Here is an 18,819-nt window from a genome sequence, read left to right as displayed (position 1 = left end):
TATTTTTATATGATATTGTACAGTCTATACGCTTTTGGAACTGATCTTGTTTAACAGAACACTTTTCTTTGTAAGATATATTTCCCCGAACACTGTTTTTCTTGTTATGACTACTCCTTCACAACCATAAAATATAGCGACAAATTAATTTTTCCAAATTGCTCGTTATATTCTCAGAATGTATAGAAACCATATATTTTTGGAATCAACGCACAGTTAGCTATCATCTGACACTAGAAATGATATTTTTAATTCGATTTTAATATTTTCATATCAGAATACATGGTTTTTTGGTGGAAAGACCTTCAATTGTTCACTGAACATTTTGTTTTTAATCATTGTCAGATTTTCTCAGATTTTCTTGATATGAAATCATATAAGAAATAATGTGACGGGGAAATAAATATCCTTATCTGGTAAGGTGAAGAAAAATATTGTCCGAGACAGCAAGAAAATTAATACTTTCTTTAATTAAATGCAGGAAATAATTTTGTACGAAAGAGAGAAAACATTTTTGCACAGTTAGATGGCCTAGAAACAGGGTATCAGAAATTCAAATTGTACCGTTTTAAATATGTGGTTCAGGATTCGCTTTTAAGCATCATAATCTTTTACATGCACTCGTTTTTTTCGTATGAAACGGGCTAGTTTAAATATACGTTAAACAAAAATGGCCATTTCGATATATACTGAACAACAAATTTATAAAGACATGCTTATTTTATTTTAATCGAATGTAAACCATTGTTGGTGTAGATTACCCAGCACTATCCTAACCCTTTACTTGTGTTCGAAAAATGCTGCATTTACTGAAAAGTGACTATACAAATGTTGATCAACTGCGAGCGGAACGTATACATTTATCTATTTTACTGCAAGAAAAATATTCGAATATTCTAGTAAACACAAATTTCGAGAAGGTTCACCGTTTTGGTGTTCAATCATAAAATATTATTCATATGAACTATGATTGTGATAATGTTTAGCGCCATTTGAAAAATAAGAAGATGTCAAAAAGGGGATCAAAAGTCGTCCTTGCAACAAATAGTCCAAAGAGGAAGAGACGATAAGACGGTGTACAACATAATACACAGAAAGCCGTTGATTAATCAGCATACATCCTACCATACAAGAAGGTGAACTGCGAGGCACTTAAAGGAGGGTCTGATTTGGGGTCCTTCATTTTTGTATTCTTTAATTTAAGGCCATTTTTCTCTAATCTTTATACTTTTTGTCCATTATTATCTATTCTTTATATTTATGCACCTCATTATTCGTGTTATTCTCTAATTTTTATATTTGTTTGTCCATTTGTTTCTATTCTGTAACCCAATCCGCACCTTCATAAAGGATAAGCAGTTCCTGTTAATTTATAACACCAGTTATGTAACAACTAATAAAATGCGGCGATTTATAATGGACATGTGGTTAAAGGCATCATATGAAAAAGATCGAAATATGCATACTTCATGTTTAAATTTTAACCATTACCTACTTCAAAAATAATTGCTACATGTTATTCTCTATCCCCAATACACAGGGGCGGATTCAGGCTGGTGTTCAGAGTACATGCGCTACAACAAAATAGGAAAAATTATCATTTTTGCAATTAAAAATACCGTCATAAAAGAAATTACTAGGGTCATGCTTCGAATTCTTCACCTAACCCTAAAATCCTGGACCCGCCCCTGATACCTGACCGGATCAATACAGCTGCAACTGTTTCCGAATAGGTAATAGACAAATATATTATCAACAGAAAAAAATCACAATACACTTGGTTGAAGCAAAACCAACATGAACCCAACTTAAGAATTTTTTAAAGGCTGCATATGATTCGTCTCTTTCTTTGTTGATGAAACGTATGTGCCATTAAGGATAAATCACTGAATGGGAAGACATTTGAAGATTTAATATAAAATGAAAACGCATCATTCAGTAACTGGTATTGACAAAGACGTCAATGAGATAGCAAGTGCATTTGGTGTTCCATTTATAAAGAAAATGAGATGTGGAATTGCTTGGGATTTTTGCAAGCACATCGATTTACCCTGACTGTCGCCAGTCATTCACACGTACTTTATCAACATTAACAAGCTAAAACAATCAAAAAGATCACATGATATTAGAATTAATCGTTAGAACTCATAAGCGATACTATGATAATAATTTGATACGACAGACTCACAAATAAAATACAGACATAAAAAGTAAAAAACAAAAAAACTCTTGGTGAAGGGGACCTCAAAGTTAAATTTTTTTCAACCTTATTATATGTTTAGTTTGTTTTCCATCATAATGTAACATTGTTTAATTATTTTACATTCTACTCCTTGAGTATTAAAATATGAAATGTTCTTATTTGAATTAGGAAACGGATTACTATAAGTTAACAGCTTGCTTCCGGATCCTACTTATTATTCAATTGTAATTATATGTTAATGCCAAATTGTGTACATTATCTAACTTGAATTTAATTAATAAAATATGTTTACACTAAGTAAGATAAAAATAAAGACCGGGAAAGTTATCCAACAAAGAATCTTCTAGCTGTTAATTATTTTATCAATACGACTTCTAAAAAAATTGAATGAAGAAGTGCATAATTTCTTGTCTAAACATGTTATTTTTTTAATTTTATCTTGTGTGCAGAACACATATTTGTTAGACGCCGAGGTGTCACAGAACTTAGCAGCATAGCATATACTTTATGCTGGCTATGAGGACAAAACACTTGCTATTGTCCGAATTATACAAATGGAACAGATTTCGAGACAACGCAATGTTATTTTCTTTATACTACAACTCTTACAACTTTTCCAAAATGAAATATTTTGGGTAAACCGTCAATTTTGAATTTGAAACTGGCGACGTATTAACCGGCCTTAGAGTGCCGCGTTTTTTTGTTGTTGTTGGTAAAATACCGCGAACCCATATCCTTTGTCATAAAAAGTAAAATAAAAATACCGAACTCCAAGGAAAATTCAAAAATGAAAGTCCTTCATCTAAAGGCAAAATCAAAAGCTCAAATACATCAAACGAATGGAAACAACTGTCATATTACTGACTTGGTACAAGTATTTCCTTATGTAGGAAATGGTGGATGAAACCTGGTTTAATAACTACCTAAACCTTTCACTTGTATGACAGTTGTTTAGAATTCTATCATATTGGCAACAATGTGTGAGCAAAACAAACCGACATGATAGGTAAAAATGTCAAAAATTGGGGTACAGCAGACAACATTGTGTTATTATCTTAATTACTGTAAAAACAAATAACTATTTCAACACAAACACATAAAATGGCACAAAGACACTCTATAGACAAAGTACATAACAAAAAATGAAAGACAGGAACACAAAAATAACCATAGCACAATACCACAATGGCGGGATGTATAAATACCGAGCCACGCCAAAAGTGTATTAACAAAAATGAATTCAACAGTAAAGGTTAAAAATATACGAAGCAAAGACAAAAAAACACAACCCACTATAACACGTAATTAGGATGATACACAACGTCAATACCTAGAATCTATTCTTCAAGACTGTTATGATATTGTAATTATCATGTTTATTTATCTTGGCCTAATTTGTTTTGTGTGGCCTAATAAGATGTTTACATAATTGGGTTATAGTTGTTTACAAAATAATGTAATAATTGTGCAGTTTAGAAATCACAAGAACAATCATAGATACTGATGGAATGATTAGAACTTTCTATTTGACTTGCATAATAATTTCCGGAATGATCATAATCTACGATGCGTAATTCAAACTTCTACTGTAATCTAGAAGTTTCTCTTCTAAAGTTTTCAAGTAGTTTCCCTTCTAAAGTATACAGCTACTTAGATCCATCAGTATAGGAAAATACAAAGCGCTACTCATCCACAAAGACCAAATTGTAGTAAATCCTTATGCTAAATGCAACAAGTGTTTACAGACGGGACACACACAAGAGACCTGTGACAATGACTGGGTGTGCAACTCCTGTGGCAAATCCGGTCATAAAGCCAAAGAATGTCAACAACCGATGGACGATCCAGCAGCAGATCAAGATCAGAATGGTGATGTTCCTGATAGTGTACCTGAAGCTGCTAACGTTGATAACGTTCAAGATGAAACTAAAGATAAGCAACCTGCAAGTGAAAGTAGTGATGATTCAAATGATGATAGCGAAGATGATGAACAACAATTAGTAGTCTTAAAAGAACGTAAACAAATTACTACGAACAAAGAGCAGACAAACAAAAAAGACAAAAAGACAAATAAAAAAAAATCAAACAAAAATAAATCAAACAAACAAAATCTGCCCAAGTCAGCTTCTGGACCCATGGATCACTATATGAACTTTAAAGATCCTAAAACACCAAGCCAATCAACTGGGAAAAGGCAAGCAACAACACCGAACGATGAATTACATAAACGAGTAGTAGAGCCGACAAAACAGAAGACAAATCCCTAACCAGTGACCTAGTTAACTTTAATGTACAGTAGTGTGTTTTTCAATGCACAGTTTTTGTGCATATGTATATATGTTAGTTATATTTTTATCTTAACTGAAAAATGTGAAAAAAATAATTCATTGTGTGATACAATAATATTTGATTGTATACACTCTGTAAGGAAAAATATATTAAATGTTGATATGAAATATTTTATTATGATTATCATGAAAACAAATGAACATGATCAAATAGTTGATCCATTGAAAGTTATTATCATCTTTTTATAAACCAAGAATCAATTCAAAACATGTGTAAATCCCAATCTGAATGGTTCCAGTATGATTGGTAAATTGATTAACTGTAGCTGCGTTCCACATCACTTAGTTGATGAAATCACTTCCTTGAAAATAAAATCCATGTTAATAAATGTCTCAATTCCTCACATACATGTACCAGGAATTACTTTAAAACTGAACAAGATCGGCCATATACATGTACATTATCTCACTTAGTTCACCTGGAAACAATTAGTATCAATTTCAAAGATTGGCATATCAAAAACACCACTATTGCCTTAGGTACCAAAAAAATGAAAATTAGTTCCTTCTATATAGTTCATGTATTTTTTGTACAAGCTACTTCCACATCCATGGTGATTGCCACTCTAAAATACCTGAAAAGAATTGAAACATATGTAAATAAAAGTTATTTGTTTGTTCTTTTACAATATAGTTTATATCAAACGCACACATCAATAAACAACTATTTAAGTAGGTCAATCAATGTAGTCGTCAATGTAAACATGTATCGTCTGTCAAACACAAAATATCTGCAACTATATTTAAATGTTCAAGAATATTTTCTCTTTTTAATTTGCATTATCGTCATACATGTGACATACCTAACTAAAAACAGTATAACTACAGTTATATTCATGCAGACCCTATTCCAAAAATCCACAAATATCTCGGTTTTCACCGAATCTAAAAATAGATTACTCGATAAAACAATTCAGAGATCGATGGGAATCATGATAGCGTCTTTCCTGATTATTGGAAAAGTGTATAGTTATTTGAATGATATATTTGTATATTTAAATACACTTAAGCTTTGTTATTCTTATATTAGATACATAGTATTGATATGTAAACAAACAAAATTTAGCTCGAAAGTGGTTAGCATAATCAAATCTGTTATTTATTTTATGTTACACTGTAATAATGGTCATTTCTTACAACTATCCTTCTTTATAATGATATTTTTATTACTATAATGTGTCTTTGAAAAAAAGAAGTTAACAGTGCATTTAACCTTGTGTATATACAAACATGTAAAGAATGTAATAAGGCATGTTGTTCTAATAATAGTCTCATTAAAATGTACTATTGGGTGGGTTATTACACTAATTATGAGTACCATAATTGTACAGTTACATTTTATGTATAAAAGTGAACAGTTCCTAGGTAAAAACAATGAGTGACAATATACATATTATATCCTTAAACTGTCAAGGTTTAGGACAGAAAGAGAAAAGAGAGAGATCATATTTGTGGAATAAACATCAAAAATGTAATATATTATTTATACAAGAATCCCATCTAATAGAGAAAAATGAACATATTATTAATAGTGAAGTAAAAGGTAAATTTTTTCATAGCTATGGAAGTTCCAAATCCAGAGGCGTTTCAATAATGATTAAAGACAGTTTAAATTATAAACTAATAAATGAAGTTAAAGATAATGATGGGAGAATTATTTTGATCAACATTGAAGTTAACGATAACATTTTTACCTTGATAAATGTATATGCCCCCAACATTCATACTAACAGAAATAATTTTTTTAAAAGCGTAAATAACATCATAGAAAATAATCGCTTAGGTATCTTAATTTTAGGAGGGGACATGAATGAAACCCTATTAAAGATAGATAGGAAATCAAATAGCTCTCATAAATACTACAAACCAGTAAATAGTCTTAAACAGCTCATTAAAAAAAACCAAATTAATAGATATATGGAGGGAAATAAATCCAAACAAAATTCAATTTACATGGAGAAGGAAAAACAATACGAATATAACAAGTAGAATAGACTTCTTTTTGATCAGTCCAGACATAAGACCACACGTAATCAATTCTGCTATGATATCACATACTGATCACCAAGCCATTTCGTTAAAAATAAGACAAAATCCCCATGGCACAGGAAGAGGTTTCTTTAAAATAAATAATAGTATTTTAATAGATGATAATTATAAAAACCATATAAACAACCTTATTTTAAAATATAAAGAAAAGGCACTTACCAGAGATTCTAGAGATTTTTGGGATATCTTCAAATCTGAAGTAAGGGACATAACTGAAATGTATTGTAAATACAAGTCATCTGAAAAGAAAAATAAAATAAAAGATTTAGAAATGAACTTACAAAGAATAAATAATAAAATTAATCCTTCAAAAGAAACTAAAGATGAAATAGAAAAAATTGAAAAAAATCTAGAAAATCTTTATAAAAATGAAGTTAAAGGTGCACAAGTAAGATTCAGAGTCAAATGGTTAGAAGAAGGGGAAAAAACACAAAATTCTTTTTAGGTTTAGAAAAATCAAGACAAACAAAAAAAATATTTCGGCACTGAAAGATAAGCAAGACAAAATCATAACAGAGCCATCAGAAATTTTAAATTTAGAAAAATGTTACTATGAAAATTTATATAAAAGTACAAATCCAGATGTTAATAATATTAAGCAATATGTTGAAGAAACAAAAATAGATCATAAATTAACTGATAACGAGAAAAGCTCTCTAGGCAGCAACATCTCAATAGAAGAATCACAGAAGCCATTTTTAATATGAAGCTAAACAAATCACCAGGTATAGATGGTCTAAGTGTTGAATTGTATCGCGCATTCTGGGATAATATAAAAGAACTAGCTGTAGAAGTTTTCAATAAGTGTTATGAGAAAGAAGAATTAACAAAATTACAAAAAATAGGAATAGTATCTTTATTGTACAAAAAAATGACCCACTATCCCTAGACAATTATAGACCTATAACTCTACTAAATGTAGACACCGAATTAATAGCCTATACTTTAGCCCAACGGTTAAAACCTGTTTTATCGAAAATAATAAATAGTGATCAGAATGGATATGTAAAAAAAAGGTACATTGGTTTCAATATCCGACAAATTCAAGATATCATAGATTACTCTGAAACTTTTAATATAGATGGTGCTTTATTATTTATAGATTTTTCAAAAGCTTTTGATGCGTTAGATTGGTCATTTATGTATGAAGCTCTTTTAAAATTTGGTCTCCCGCATTCGTTTATTAAATGGGTTAAAACTTTATATAATGGTGTCAAAGGTTGTATGCTCAATAATGGGTGGATTTCTAAAACCTATAGCATCTTGCGTGGTATTAAACAAGGGTGTTCCTTGAGTTCGATTATTTTTGTTATAGCTGTAGAGATTCTGGCATGTAGAATAAGACAAGATACAGGTATTAAAACACATAGTCTTAAAATCTCACAGCTTGCAGATGATACTACACTTTTTCTTAAATCAAAACAAGAAATAAGCCTGGCATTAAATTTAATTGAAGAATTTGGAACTCTCTTTTGGTCTTAATAAATCAAAAACTAAAGGAATATGGCTAGATAAATTAAAACATTCTAAAGATAAATATGAAAACATTAGTTGGAATAAAAGCCCCATTAAAAGTTTAGGTGTATATTTTGGAACTAATAAAGTTGAATGCAATAAATTAAACACAGAAAATATTTTGAGGAAGTCAGAAAAAGCAATTTCAAATTGAAAGAAAAGAAAGCTTACAATGATTGGGCGAATAACAGTAATAAACATTAATTATACCAAACATAACCTTTTTAGCATCAGTAACCAATTTATCGAGAGACTTTCTAACACAATTTAAAAAACTAATATTTAACTATATATGGCAAAACAAAAATGAGAAAATCAAGACATCTACGCTATGTAATGATTATCTGGAAGGAGGTTTAAAAATCATTGATATAGATAGTTATATAACATCAATTCATATATCTTGGGTTAAAAGGTTAACAACAGAAGAATTTTCAAATTGGAAGGTTATACCTTTATATTACTTTAACAAATTTGGAGCTAACTTCGCTCTATTTAACACGGTCCGGTATGCGGTTCGATAAAATTGCTCCCCTTGTTTATTTCGCTCTCCTGTCAAATCATGTAATTTCGCTACCTCCAATGGTAGACGCGACAACGATGGGTGTCGTCAGGACAGGTACGATTAAAGGAATCAGTTAGGAATTAGACGATCCCCATTGGTATAGGTGAGTTGTTTAATAGTTGTTGCTTTAGGATACATGCATGTTTTAGATTAAATTCATAATCAGGAATAGCTGGAAGGGAAAGAAACGTGTTGCAACGAGAACCCGGAAACCGATGGTAGAAAATTTAAAAAAAATCTAGAGACGATCGTTCTGAGTGTGCCACCTACACATTCAAACATGTACACAACCACAGTATCCCCTATATATCTAATGTGTTTTCATAATTATGTGATATAGGGCAAAAAAAGGTAGCAGTTTTTTGTGTCTTGTTGTTAAGCATTTCCAGGGGAGATAATGTTATTTTTTACGGGTGTGTTTGATAGGTTTGTTACACTGTAACATTATATAATACACACTCATAAAGTTGCTAGAAAGCGCCTCTCACACACAATTAACTTAATTTCAATTATTCTATTTACCGGGTTATTGTAGGCCTATAATATAAGACTTCGGAGGTTCATATCATTTACATTCAACGTTTTATATCGGATTTTTTTTTTACTTTCAGTGTTGAATATAAGACTTCGGAGGTTCATATCATTTACATTCAACGTTTTTATCGGAAAAAAAATTCCGATAAAAACGTTGAATGTAAATGATATGAACCTCCGAATTCTTATATTATAGGACTACTGGTTATTGGTTCTTTATCCTTACTAAATGTTTTTGTGGTGTATATAACAAAAAAAAAAAGGGGGGGGGGTGCTTTAAAAACACCGAAATACCTTAACAATCCTACAATACCTGTTTACAGAATAAGAGAGATATTTCGTATTCTAAACCTAACTTTTCTCACATATTTGTTAGATATGTTGAAAATATAGCCAAATGTTAAATACGTATATCCATCCCCTCTTTTTCAATTCATTAGTTAAACAGACAGCTCTAAATAATAGGCAAAAACCGAACATTGATAATTTAGCTAACAATGAATTCAGTACATTTTTTCAACAAATAAAGACCAATGGAAACATTTGATATGATTTGAAATCATGGTCAATTAAGTAGGATCTTGTGGTTTCGTAGACATTAATGATAATTCAACATTTTCTTTTTATATATTTCTTAATTTCATATACTAGTATATATCATAACATGTATATATTTTGTGATGCATCTGATGTATAAATCCAGTGGCAGATCCGGGGAAGAGTCCTGTGTTCAGATCCGTTTGTATGGGGAACATGTGGTTGGAACCCCCGCTTTAATTGCTTGTTTGATTTTTTTTTTGCAGTGTCGAAAAGGATGATAGACAGTAGTTTTATCAAGAAGTTATGGAGATTGTTCCCGAATAGATTCCTTAACATCACAGAGTATAAGAGACTTATGAGCCTCGTCTAGTGCAAGCAACTGACATGCCTTACCTGTTACGCTGACAGAAAAGCCCCTACTTTGAAAGCACGTTTAAATGTTGTGTGGAAGTTCTGCTATACATCTTACAGTCAGATGTCTTGGAATTATTCTAAAGTACATATGCCGACCAAAGGCATGGAACAGAGGGGAGAGGTTTTAAAGTGATGCTAATCTGAGATTCCAATTTGAACTATAGAAAGCAATATATAAAGATATGTAGGAGAAATAATCTATATGAATAAAATTATCCCACAATAGGAACTGTCTTCTTTTTCCATACAGAATTTGTCAAATTTATCCATAACAGAAGGGATGTTAATGTTTCCTTCATATATTTGTAATACTGATGGTAATTCAGATGCACAGTTGTTTTTCTTCTGCTTCATATATTTATTAACACAAGCTTTATTTTTTGTGATATAATTGCTGAGATGATATAGCAGTGCCATTGGTTTCTCCTCTCTCTTTGTTCAAAGATCTTCATCATCTGAACTCTTTTTTTTTAGATTGGAGTTCTGTTCAAGAACAGTTAAAAGAACATATGCTTCATTTTCGTTATCTTTTTAAGACCAGCATCATGATCAAAATAAATTTTTAAAATAAAACAGGCGGTACATTCTATAAAATATGCCAGTCAACCGGAAATGTTAACACACAAAAAAGGTCTTCAGTATATTCATTTTTAAACTTACAAAATATGTCGAAGATTTTAGCATCCCCAACAATTACCATGTGTTTTGAATTTTTGATTTGTCAATATCAAGCAAATTGTCGATATTTTCCAAAACATGATAATAGTTCCGTTTTTATTATTAACAACAAAGGACTTACTCTTGTACATAAAACTGTAACAGATTATCAAAGACTGTCTACAAGCCGCTGTTCTTTTAAGCACCGTGTTAGCGACGGCTTGGTTGATTGTAAGTGTTGGGTGCAGAGACTGAAATATTTGTCTTTAAATAATCAGACTTGAGACAATAACATTGAGGTAAGTATGTGTAAGGACAACGTTTTCAAGGTTGGTTTGAACAGTGCGAAGGTCGTCTTGGAATGTAGAAAAAAGATAATGAAAGTTTTTGTGCTGGTTATTTACATAAGGGAACGACCATTTTACTTCAAAAGGTGAAAAAGGGGAGGGGTAAGATTTATTCCAAAACAAATATCGTCTGATCCCCAATTCGATGGAAAAAATATTGTTGTCAGGCAAAATTTATAACCCAAAAAATATTATGAATTCTGATTTCCCCATACCTTATAATGTTAAATTTTGAAAAAAAAAATTATTTGATTGATGGAGGCGGAAATAAAATGTTCGAGCTCAGACAAGAAAACCATACCCTCTTTGAAGTTAAATGGTTGCTTCCTTGTTGAGGGATTGTTTCCTGGCTTGTTTTGATAGAGTATTGTTGCATGTTTCACAGATGTTGCTTTCTTCTGATAAATAAAGATATTTTTCCTCTTGATTGCAAGCAAATAATTAGTATAACGTCAAAGTCGGAAATTTGACGAAGATCGCGTTGGCGGGCGATTTTCTCAGACCAATGTGGCATACTACATGTTATTGACAAGAAATGTATCGTGTCCCGCGATCGTTTACAACGCGATTCGCAAAGGAAAACTTTGGTGGGATTAGTTGGCGACTCAATAATATGTTCCTCCATAACTTCCAAAAACTTTGGCATATAAAGTATTTCAAGGTTATGTTGTCCGATGTTTACACATTACTAATGGATGTCTTTTTTTTTGTCTCTTACATGGTGGCTTTCCTGAAATAATTTCGCCATTTTTATATTGCATACATTGCAGATACAATCATCCGACCGTATGTTAAACATACTGTTAGACCAAATTGAAGATAATCTGAGGGTTTGCATGAGTTATGGTAACACCGCCAATAATTGGTTGACTAACATTTCACGCACAGTAATCATTTGTGTTTAGATTTGAAGTTCATCATACTTTGGGTTAATACGTAAAAGATTTTTGTTGACTACTTCATGAAACACAAATGCAATTTCAAGACTTAATTTTTAAATTATCCTTGACATAATCTTTTCAAAAACAATACTAATTATGGGGCACTAGTAGTGACATTGTTAGCTCTAAATAGGACCCCAAAAGTTTGAACAAGAATGAAAACATGCTAGAGTAATACATATGTATGTGTAGTACATGAAATATGAAGACACTCGTGTACTACGAGTAGTTGTAATAGTGAGCATGTATGAGAAAAACTGAAATTATAGCGAGCCACCGTATAAGGTAAAAACTTATATTAGTGAGTCCTTATGCAAATAACTTTAATATTCTTGAATCTGTTTCTGAGTTGTGAAGAACTAACATACAACTAACAGTAGGACAGTTATTTAAGTAAAGTACTATAATACAATCGAGTCCTTATGCGAAGAACTATAATGACAAAAAAAACCCAACTGCAATCAACAAATAAGAGGCAAAGAGTCACAAGAAATAACATAGCCAAAACATGACACCAAAGAAATAAGACGCAAACTAAATTATAAGATCAATATAAGATGTATAAAACATAATTCCGAACACAAACAAGAGGAATACAACGATATAAATCTATGCTACCCCAAAAACTCAACTTGACAATGATCAACCAATCCGGGTTACCGCATAACTAAGGTGTAACAAAATGTGTAACAAAACTTTTTAAATAATACAGAAATTATGACTGTCGGATTAATTGTTATTGTTTATGAAAAAAAACATGTCAAACATGCAAATATTATTTTTAAATAATATTTTTAATCACTAAAAAGTCATGTGATGTTACATATATAGGACGGGGTGTGTTCGTTGCGTTAATCAATGAGGAAAACCCCGCCATTTAACACCCAACTTTGAAATTGCGTACAAATATCAAATTTAGGTGTGCCACTTTGGGAATGGTCTTAACCGATTGATAATTCATTTTTCAATATTCATAATTTTTCCCAGATTTTTTCTATGTCGGGCAAAAAAAAGTAGCAGTTTATAAGGAGACCCCCTAATTGACGTAACAACTTGACTTATGGTCGTTTTAAAAACGATTGTTTGCAAGTTGCATTGTTAACAGTTGTACAATATGAAAATTTGTTAACGTGAATGCAAATATTCATAATGTTTTTACGGAAAGTAACTTTTGTGTCATCTTGACAACCGTACACAAAGCTCATTTCACTTTTCTACCTTCTAAACACAATTCAAGAGTTCGAATTCTTTTGTTGTTTTTAAACCGCATACCGGACTGAACATGAACCCTGAAAATATATATGACATACCAAATTTAAAAAAATCTATGCCAGAATTTTATTTAGAAATATTAAAAAGCTGGTATAAAGTACATAATAGTTCCAAGATAAGCAAGGGGTTAAATTTCAAAAGTGTAAGACAGCAATTCATTTGGGGTAATCAATCAATTAAATTAAATGGTAAAAGTCTTGTTTTTCCAAACTGGATAGAAAGTGACATTTTTTTTATTAATGATATCATAGATAAACAAGGTAGTATCTCCCAAAAAGTAATCTTAAATAAATTGAAAGAAAAATCAAACTGGATAGCAGAATTTTCTAAACTTAAATCTGCAATCAAAAAGGAATGGAAAATCATGTTAAAATCAAATCAATCAATTTCAACTAAAGTTCAAATAGACAGAAATCTTTACTTAGAAGCGAAAAACAAAGCCAAAACAATTTGCATTGAAAAATCAAAAGCTAAAGATATATATAATTATATCAAAGGTATAGAAAGTGACACACCTATTGGCTTCATAAAATGGAAAAAAAATATTCAATCTAAATTCTTCAAATCATATACATGATATATTAAACTTTACATTTCACCAGTTAAATGATAACAAACTAAAAAATGTTTAGGTGGAAATTGATCAATTATATATAAACATGTAAGCAACTGCTTTATCAATGGAAAATAATGAAGGATAATCAATGTCATATATGTCACCAAGTAGAAAATTATGATCATTTTTTTAAAGAGTGTGATTTTTTACAAGAATTTTGGATTAAAGTTGGGTTGCTACTTGATAAAATAAAAATAGGTACACATATTTTATCAATGCAAAATTTAATACTTGGATACAAAATTCATGACAGTTCATATTTTGATATTAATGTGTTGTTAACAATAGTTGTATTTGCTGTTTACAAAAGTAATTATGCATCAGAGTTAAAACACAAGTACATAGATGTATATAGTGTTTTTAAATTAATTCATAGAATGGTATGAAAATAGTATACTCTTAGAAAGAAAATGTAGTAAATTTTTGAAAGATACATTTAAATATATCTAATTTAAGTAATTAACCGCAATGTAATTCAATAGGAGAGGTGTGCAAGTACTCATGATTGAGTAGTTGTGTGACAGGGAGTGTGAGTGTGCAAGTTTTGTGACCATGTTTTTGAGTAGGTATATGTGTGTGTCTCTGTTTATGTGAAAGTTAAGACATTATACTCGTAGAGCAACACTATGTTTTTCATTTTTTTTTTATGTATACTGTTTCTCTGTTTACACGAAACGATTGGCAATACTTTATACAAAGTATCAACAAAAACTCATTCCATATCATGTTATAAACTTACCATCAGAATGTCATCAATGATTGATATATACTCATAATGCTTCAAGTTTTCAGTATTCTGTAGCGTGTACAAGTTATCGTTAAAGAAAACAAAACAGTTATTTCATTAAATTTAAAACTTACCAAATAAGTTAAGAATATTCCAACACACAAGAATGAATAAAATACACGTGTTCGAGATACATAATAAACATCTATACTACGTGATATACAATTAAAATAAGTAGAAAAACGTAAACAGAGAGAACGTGTGTTTTCCGGATTTGTCGCTATGCAGATTTTGTAAACTATATCGATTGTAATATTCTATTAACCACTTTTGAAACTTATAATAAGTTTATCTTGTGAATCCCGTGGTTCATTTGATAATTCACACACAGGGATAAACCTATTTGGGATAGTTGTAACTTTTAGGGTATTTGTTAACAACCAATTGTGCAATAAACTGAATAATTATTAAAAAAAAAACTATTAAAAGTTAGTTAATCAAAATCACTGCATGACATAAGGCACGTATTCAAACCTTACAATTCATTAAAAGCAACATGCACAATGATTTTTCTTAAAACTAATCAGGAACGATAATCAGGTTTCTGAAAAGTAGCAGGGTTAAATATTTTTTTTATTTAAGTCTCAATCCTAACCATTCTAATCACTCAGTTGACTAACAAACTAACAAAAAAATCAAAGCGGAAGGGCACTTTCATGTTATAGAATAATAAAGGCTTTCTAAAAAAACATGAGTACAAACAAAAAATAATAAGCAAAACAATATCAGAAGGCAAATAACTACATCTCGTTTTTCAGACTTTTTAGACGGTCGCTTGAGAGCTTAACGTTTTGTAAGGGCTCATGTTTGTTGTTGAAGACCATATTTGACCTATAGATGATGTTTGTTAATTTAAAGTATTCCCGCCTCTCCTTTTTATTCAAACAGAAGCTCTTTCCTGGATTAATTTTAGGCTTCAGCATGAACAGTCAGATTAACAACATGTTAAGTCGAACATTTATAAAAATATCTGGAGAAAAATACACTTTATTCATACTAGCTACTGTAGAAAATATAGTATTTGACACAAAAAGAGTTTACTTGGGGGTGGTGGTTGATACCCAATAGTGTTTCTTGCAAACTGACAATGAACGGTGATAGCTTACAGTGTGTAGGTATTATTGCCATAGCTGATATTTCAAAAATGATATTACTAGTATTTTATTATATAAACCAGTGCTACCGTATGGATGTTCTTTAGAAGACACTATCAGGTGTCGCTAATTTGGTCATAATAAAAAAAAACTATATTATAGATCCAAATGGCCTAAAAGGATCAACACGATACGCTTTAAAAAGATATTTTCAAAAACTACCTAACTAATCAAGGCAAAACTTGCTAGATATGTTCCATGTGTAATTGTTTTGGCTCTGATGAAAAGCTTTTGCTTGCTATCTGGTCAAAATATTTTCAGGTGTTCGATTCTTCATTCATGGAACCTGTAGATACGGACGCAACCATTATGGAATATCTTTGTCATGTGTCACCATGCATGGAGATGCAAGTTTTGTCGTTGTCACAATCCGATCGTCCTCTTTTTTTGTTTATATATCCATATATGATATGAATTTATACATATATATGTAGGACTTGGAGGTGCGATGGGTACGCTGAAGTGCAATCGTCATACTTGAGTGCGATGGTCACCCTGAAGTGCTATGGTCCGTTCGGTGATGTGCGATGGTTCGCGTGATGGCTATTTCAAAATCTACAGATGTTCAAAATCTACAGATGTTCAATATAAGTAGATTTTTGTAATAGTTGTATAAAAATTTGCATTCGTTATCACTACAAACCAGTAAAAGTCTGAAATGGCCTATATCTGTACTCGACTGTACTGATTTTTACTCGACCAGTCTGAATTGGTCTGAAATTTACTTGATAATACTCGACTGTAGTCTGAACCATACTTAACAGTCTGAACTTGTACTAGACCAGTACTTAACCACTTTATACGCGTCTGAACCATGCTCGACCTAGTCTGAACCATACTCGACCTAGTCTGAACCATACTCGACCAAGTCTGAACCATACTCGACCAAGTCTTAACCAACCTAGACCTATTTTTTGTATCTATCTATTGTATTTCATCAATTTAGGAACTGTTTTTAACAACAGCTATTTCCCCTGGCTAGAAATTTGAACAACAATTTGAAATTAAAAATGTATTCAATATAGCATTGAAACCAAAATTTCACAATAAACATAATATAACTTCATCACCATATTCATGAACACTTATATAAATACATATATATCACCTTTAAAATAAAAATAAAACAAGCTGATCAAATAATCTCAAAACTGAATTGTGACTAATATTTTCAATGTTATTCAAAATTTTTTGAATGTTTCAGATATATTTTATGGTTACTGGACAATTTTCACCATTAACTTAAGCCTCGTATAGATTTATGGTGTCAGTTGAGTTTAGTTAATAATGCAGTGAACATTTTTTTTATTAAAATATATATAAAATAGCATATAAAGCAACTTAATAAATTTAAAAAATGACACCTTTGTTTTGTTAAACCAAGAATTTAATATAATCATGATAATAGAACTTCCATAGTAATCCTGTGATAAACTTTTTAAAAAAGGAAATGTGTTCCAAAGTTAAAGTAAAATTTTATTTTAATTAAATTTAAATCATTTTTGTCAAAATTAAAGACATGGCATACAAGAAGCACTTTAATAAGGTTTAATTACCTCAGTACATGTGTGTTTTACAGGTAAAAAGAAAGCCCCATTTTTCTTAAACTCGTGTATTACTTATCTAGTGAATTCAAAAGGCCTTGCGATTTAAGTTTCACAGGATGTTGCAATTTTGAATGAATGTTATTTAGAATTTAATACTCTCTGACCAGGTGTGATCTTTTTCATGAGTTTGCCCCAAGCAGGAGGTATTACTTTATACTTCACCACTAATCAGAAGAACAATTTTATTAATTTCTCTAATTTTTAATCCCTTTTTGATATATATTGTATATAATATATCCCAAATTATAACAATAGATATATTTCTAAAATAAGGTTAAACAATTTCAGTGATTTTGTTGGCTGTTGTTACCTCATTAAAAAGATAATTATATAACTATTGTACATTTTTTGTATGTAACCATGAAACCTATGTAGTTTTTATTTAGGAATTTAGGAAAATTAATTTAAAAAAAAAAACACATGCCAAACAAGAAGCACCTTAATAAGGTTTAATTACCCTCAGTATAGGTGTGGTTTTTCGGTAAAAGAAAATCTTTTTTTAACAAAACTCTAAAACTTTAAAATTAATATAATTAAATTATTATTTAAGATAATTTCATTTAACTATCTCTTTTCGATAAATCTGTGAATCATGTAAGAATGTAAAAATCTGTTTTTATAATATATCTTTATTTTATTGTGGCTGTTGTCATGTCAGTCAAAAAGAAATTTATTTTAACAGTTAAAATTTAGAAAAAGTAGAGGTTATTTGGTCAAGTATGGTTCAGCAGACTGGTCGAGTATTGTTCAGACCTTTGGTCGAGTATGGTTTAGACTGAAAAAAATAGGTCGAGTACAGGTCGAGAATGGGATAAGACTGTTTCAGACTGGTCGAGTAATAGTTCAGACTATTTTCAATGGCAAAGATAAGGGTCAAGTACAAATCAGTACAGTCGAGTATGGTTAAGACTGGGGTCGAGTAATGTCGAGTAAAATTCAGACCAATTCAGACTGGTCGAGTAAAAATCAGTACAGTCGAGTACAGATATAGGCCATTTCAGACTTTTACTGGTTTGTAGTGCGTTATTGTCTATGTATGTCGTTATTTTTAGTTACAGTTGCATACTTAATGAGAGATCGTCTTCTTTGATTTTATGCACGTGAACACGCTTTTGCGTTAACGTTTTTTCTTTACTTGGTTTCTTTCATGAGTTCCACGTTTACCGTAATATCATAATACGATGATTCCATCTGCGGACTTGTATATGTACTTAGAGAATGACTTTGTATATTAAAAAAGAATCTTCTGTAGATTTAATCCGTTACAGAA

At 30.7% G+C, this 18,819-nt stretch overlaps 1 long non-coding RNA gene across 1 annotated transcript; it reads right to left on the bottom strand.

Moving 5' to 3' along the window:
- Positions 1 to 4,641: 4,641 nt before the first annotated feature.
- Positions 4,642 to 14,957, bottom strand: LOC127702418 (uncharacterized). Its single transcript, XR_007982416.1, has 3 exons — positions 14,863 to 14,957; positions 6,760 to 6,839; positions 4,642 to 5,126 (listed from the first exon to the last, which is right to left on the bottom strand). It is a non-coding gene; the product is annotated as an uncharacterized LOC127702418 (long non-coding RNA).
- Positions 14,958 to 18,819: the final 3,862 nt, after the last annotated feature.

This window comes from Mytilus californianus, unplaced genomic scaffold (genome assembly GCF_021869535.1).
Source record: "Mytilus californianus isolate M0D057914Y unplaced genomic scaffold, xbMytCali1.0.p SCAF_5, whole genome shotgun sequence".
Classification (NCBI taxonomy): Eukaryota; Metazoa; Mollusca; class Bivalvia; order Mytilida; family Mytilidae; genus Mytilus; species Mytilus californianus.
The sequence above is the reverse complement of the archived record's forward strand: the minus strand, read 5'-3'. Positions and strand labels throughout refer to the sequence as shown.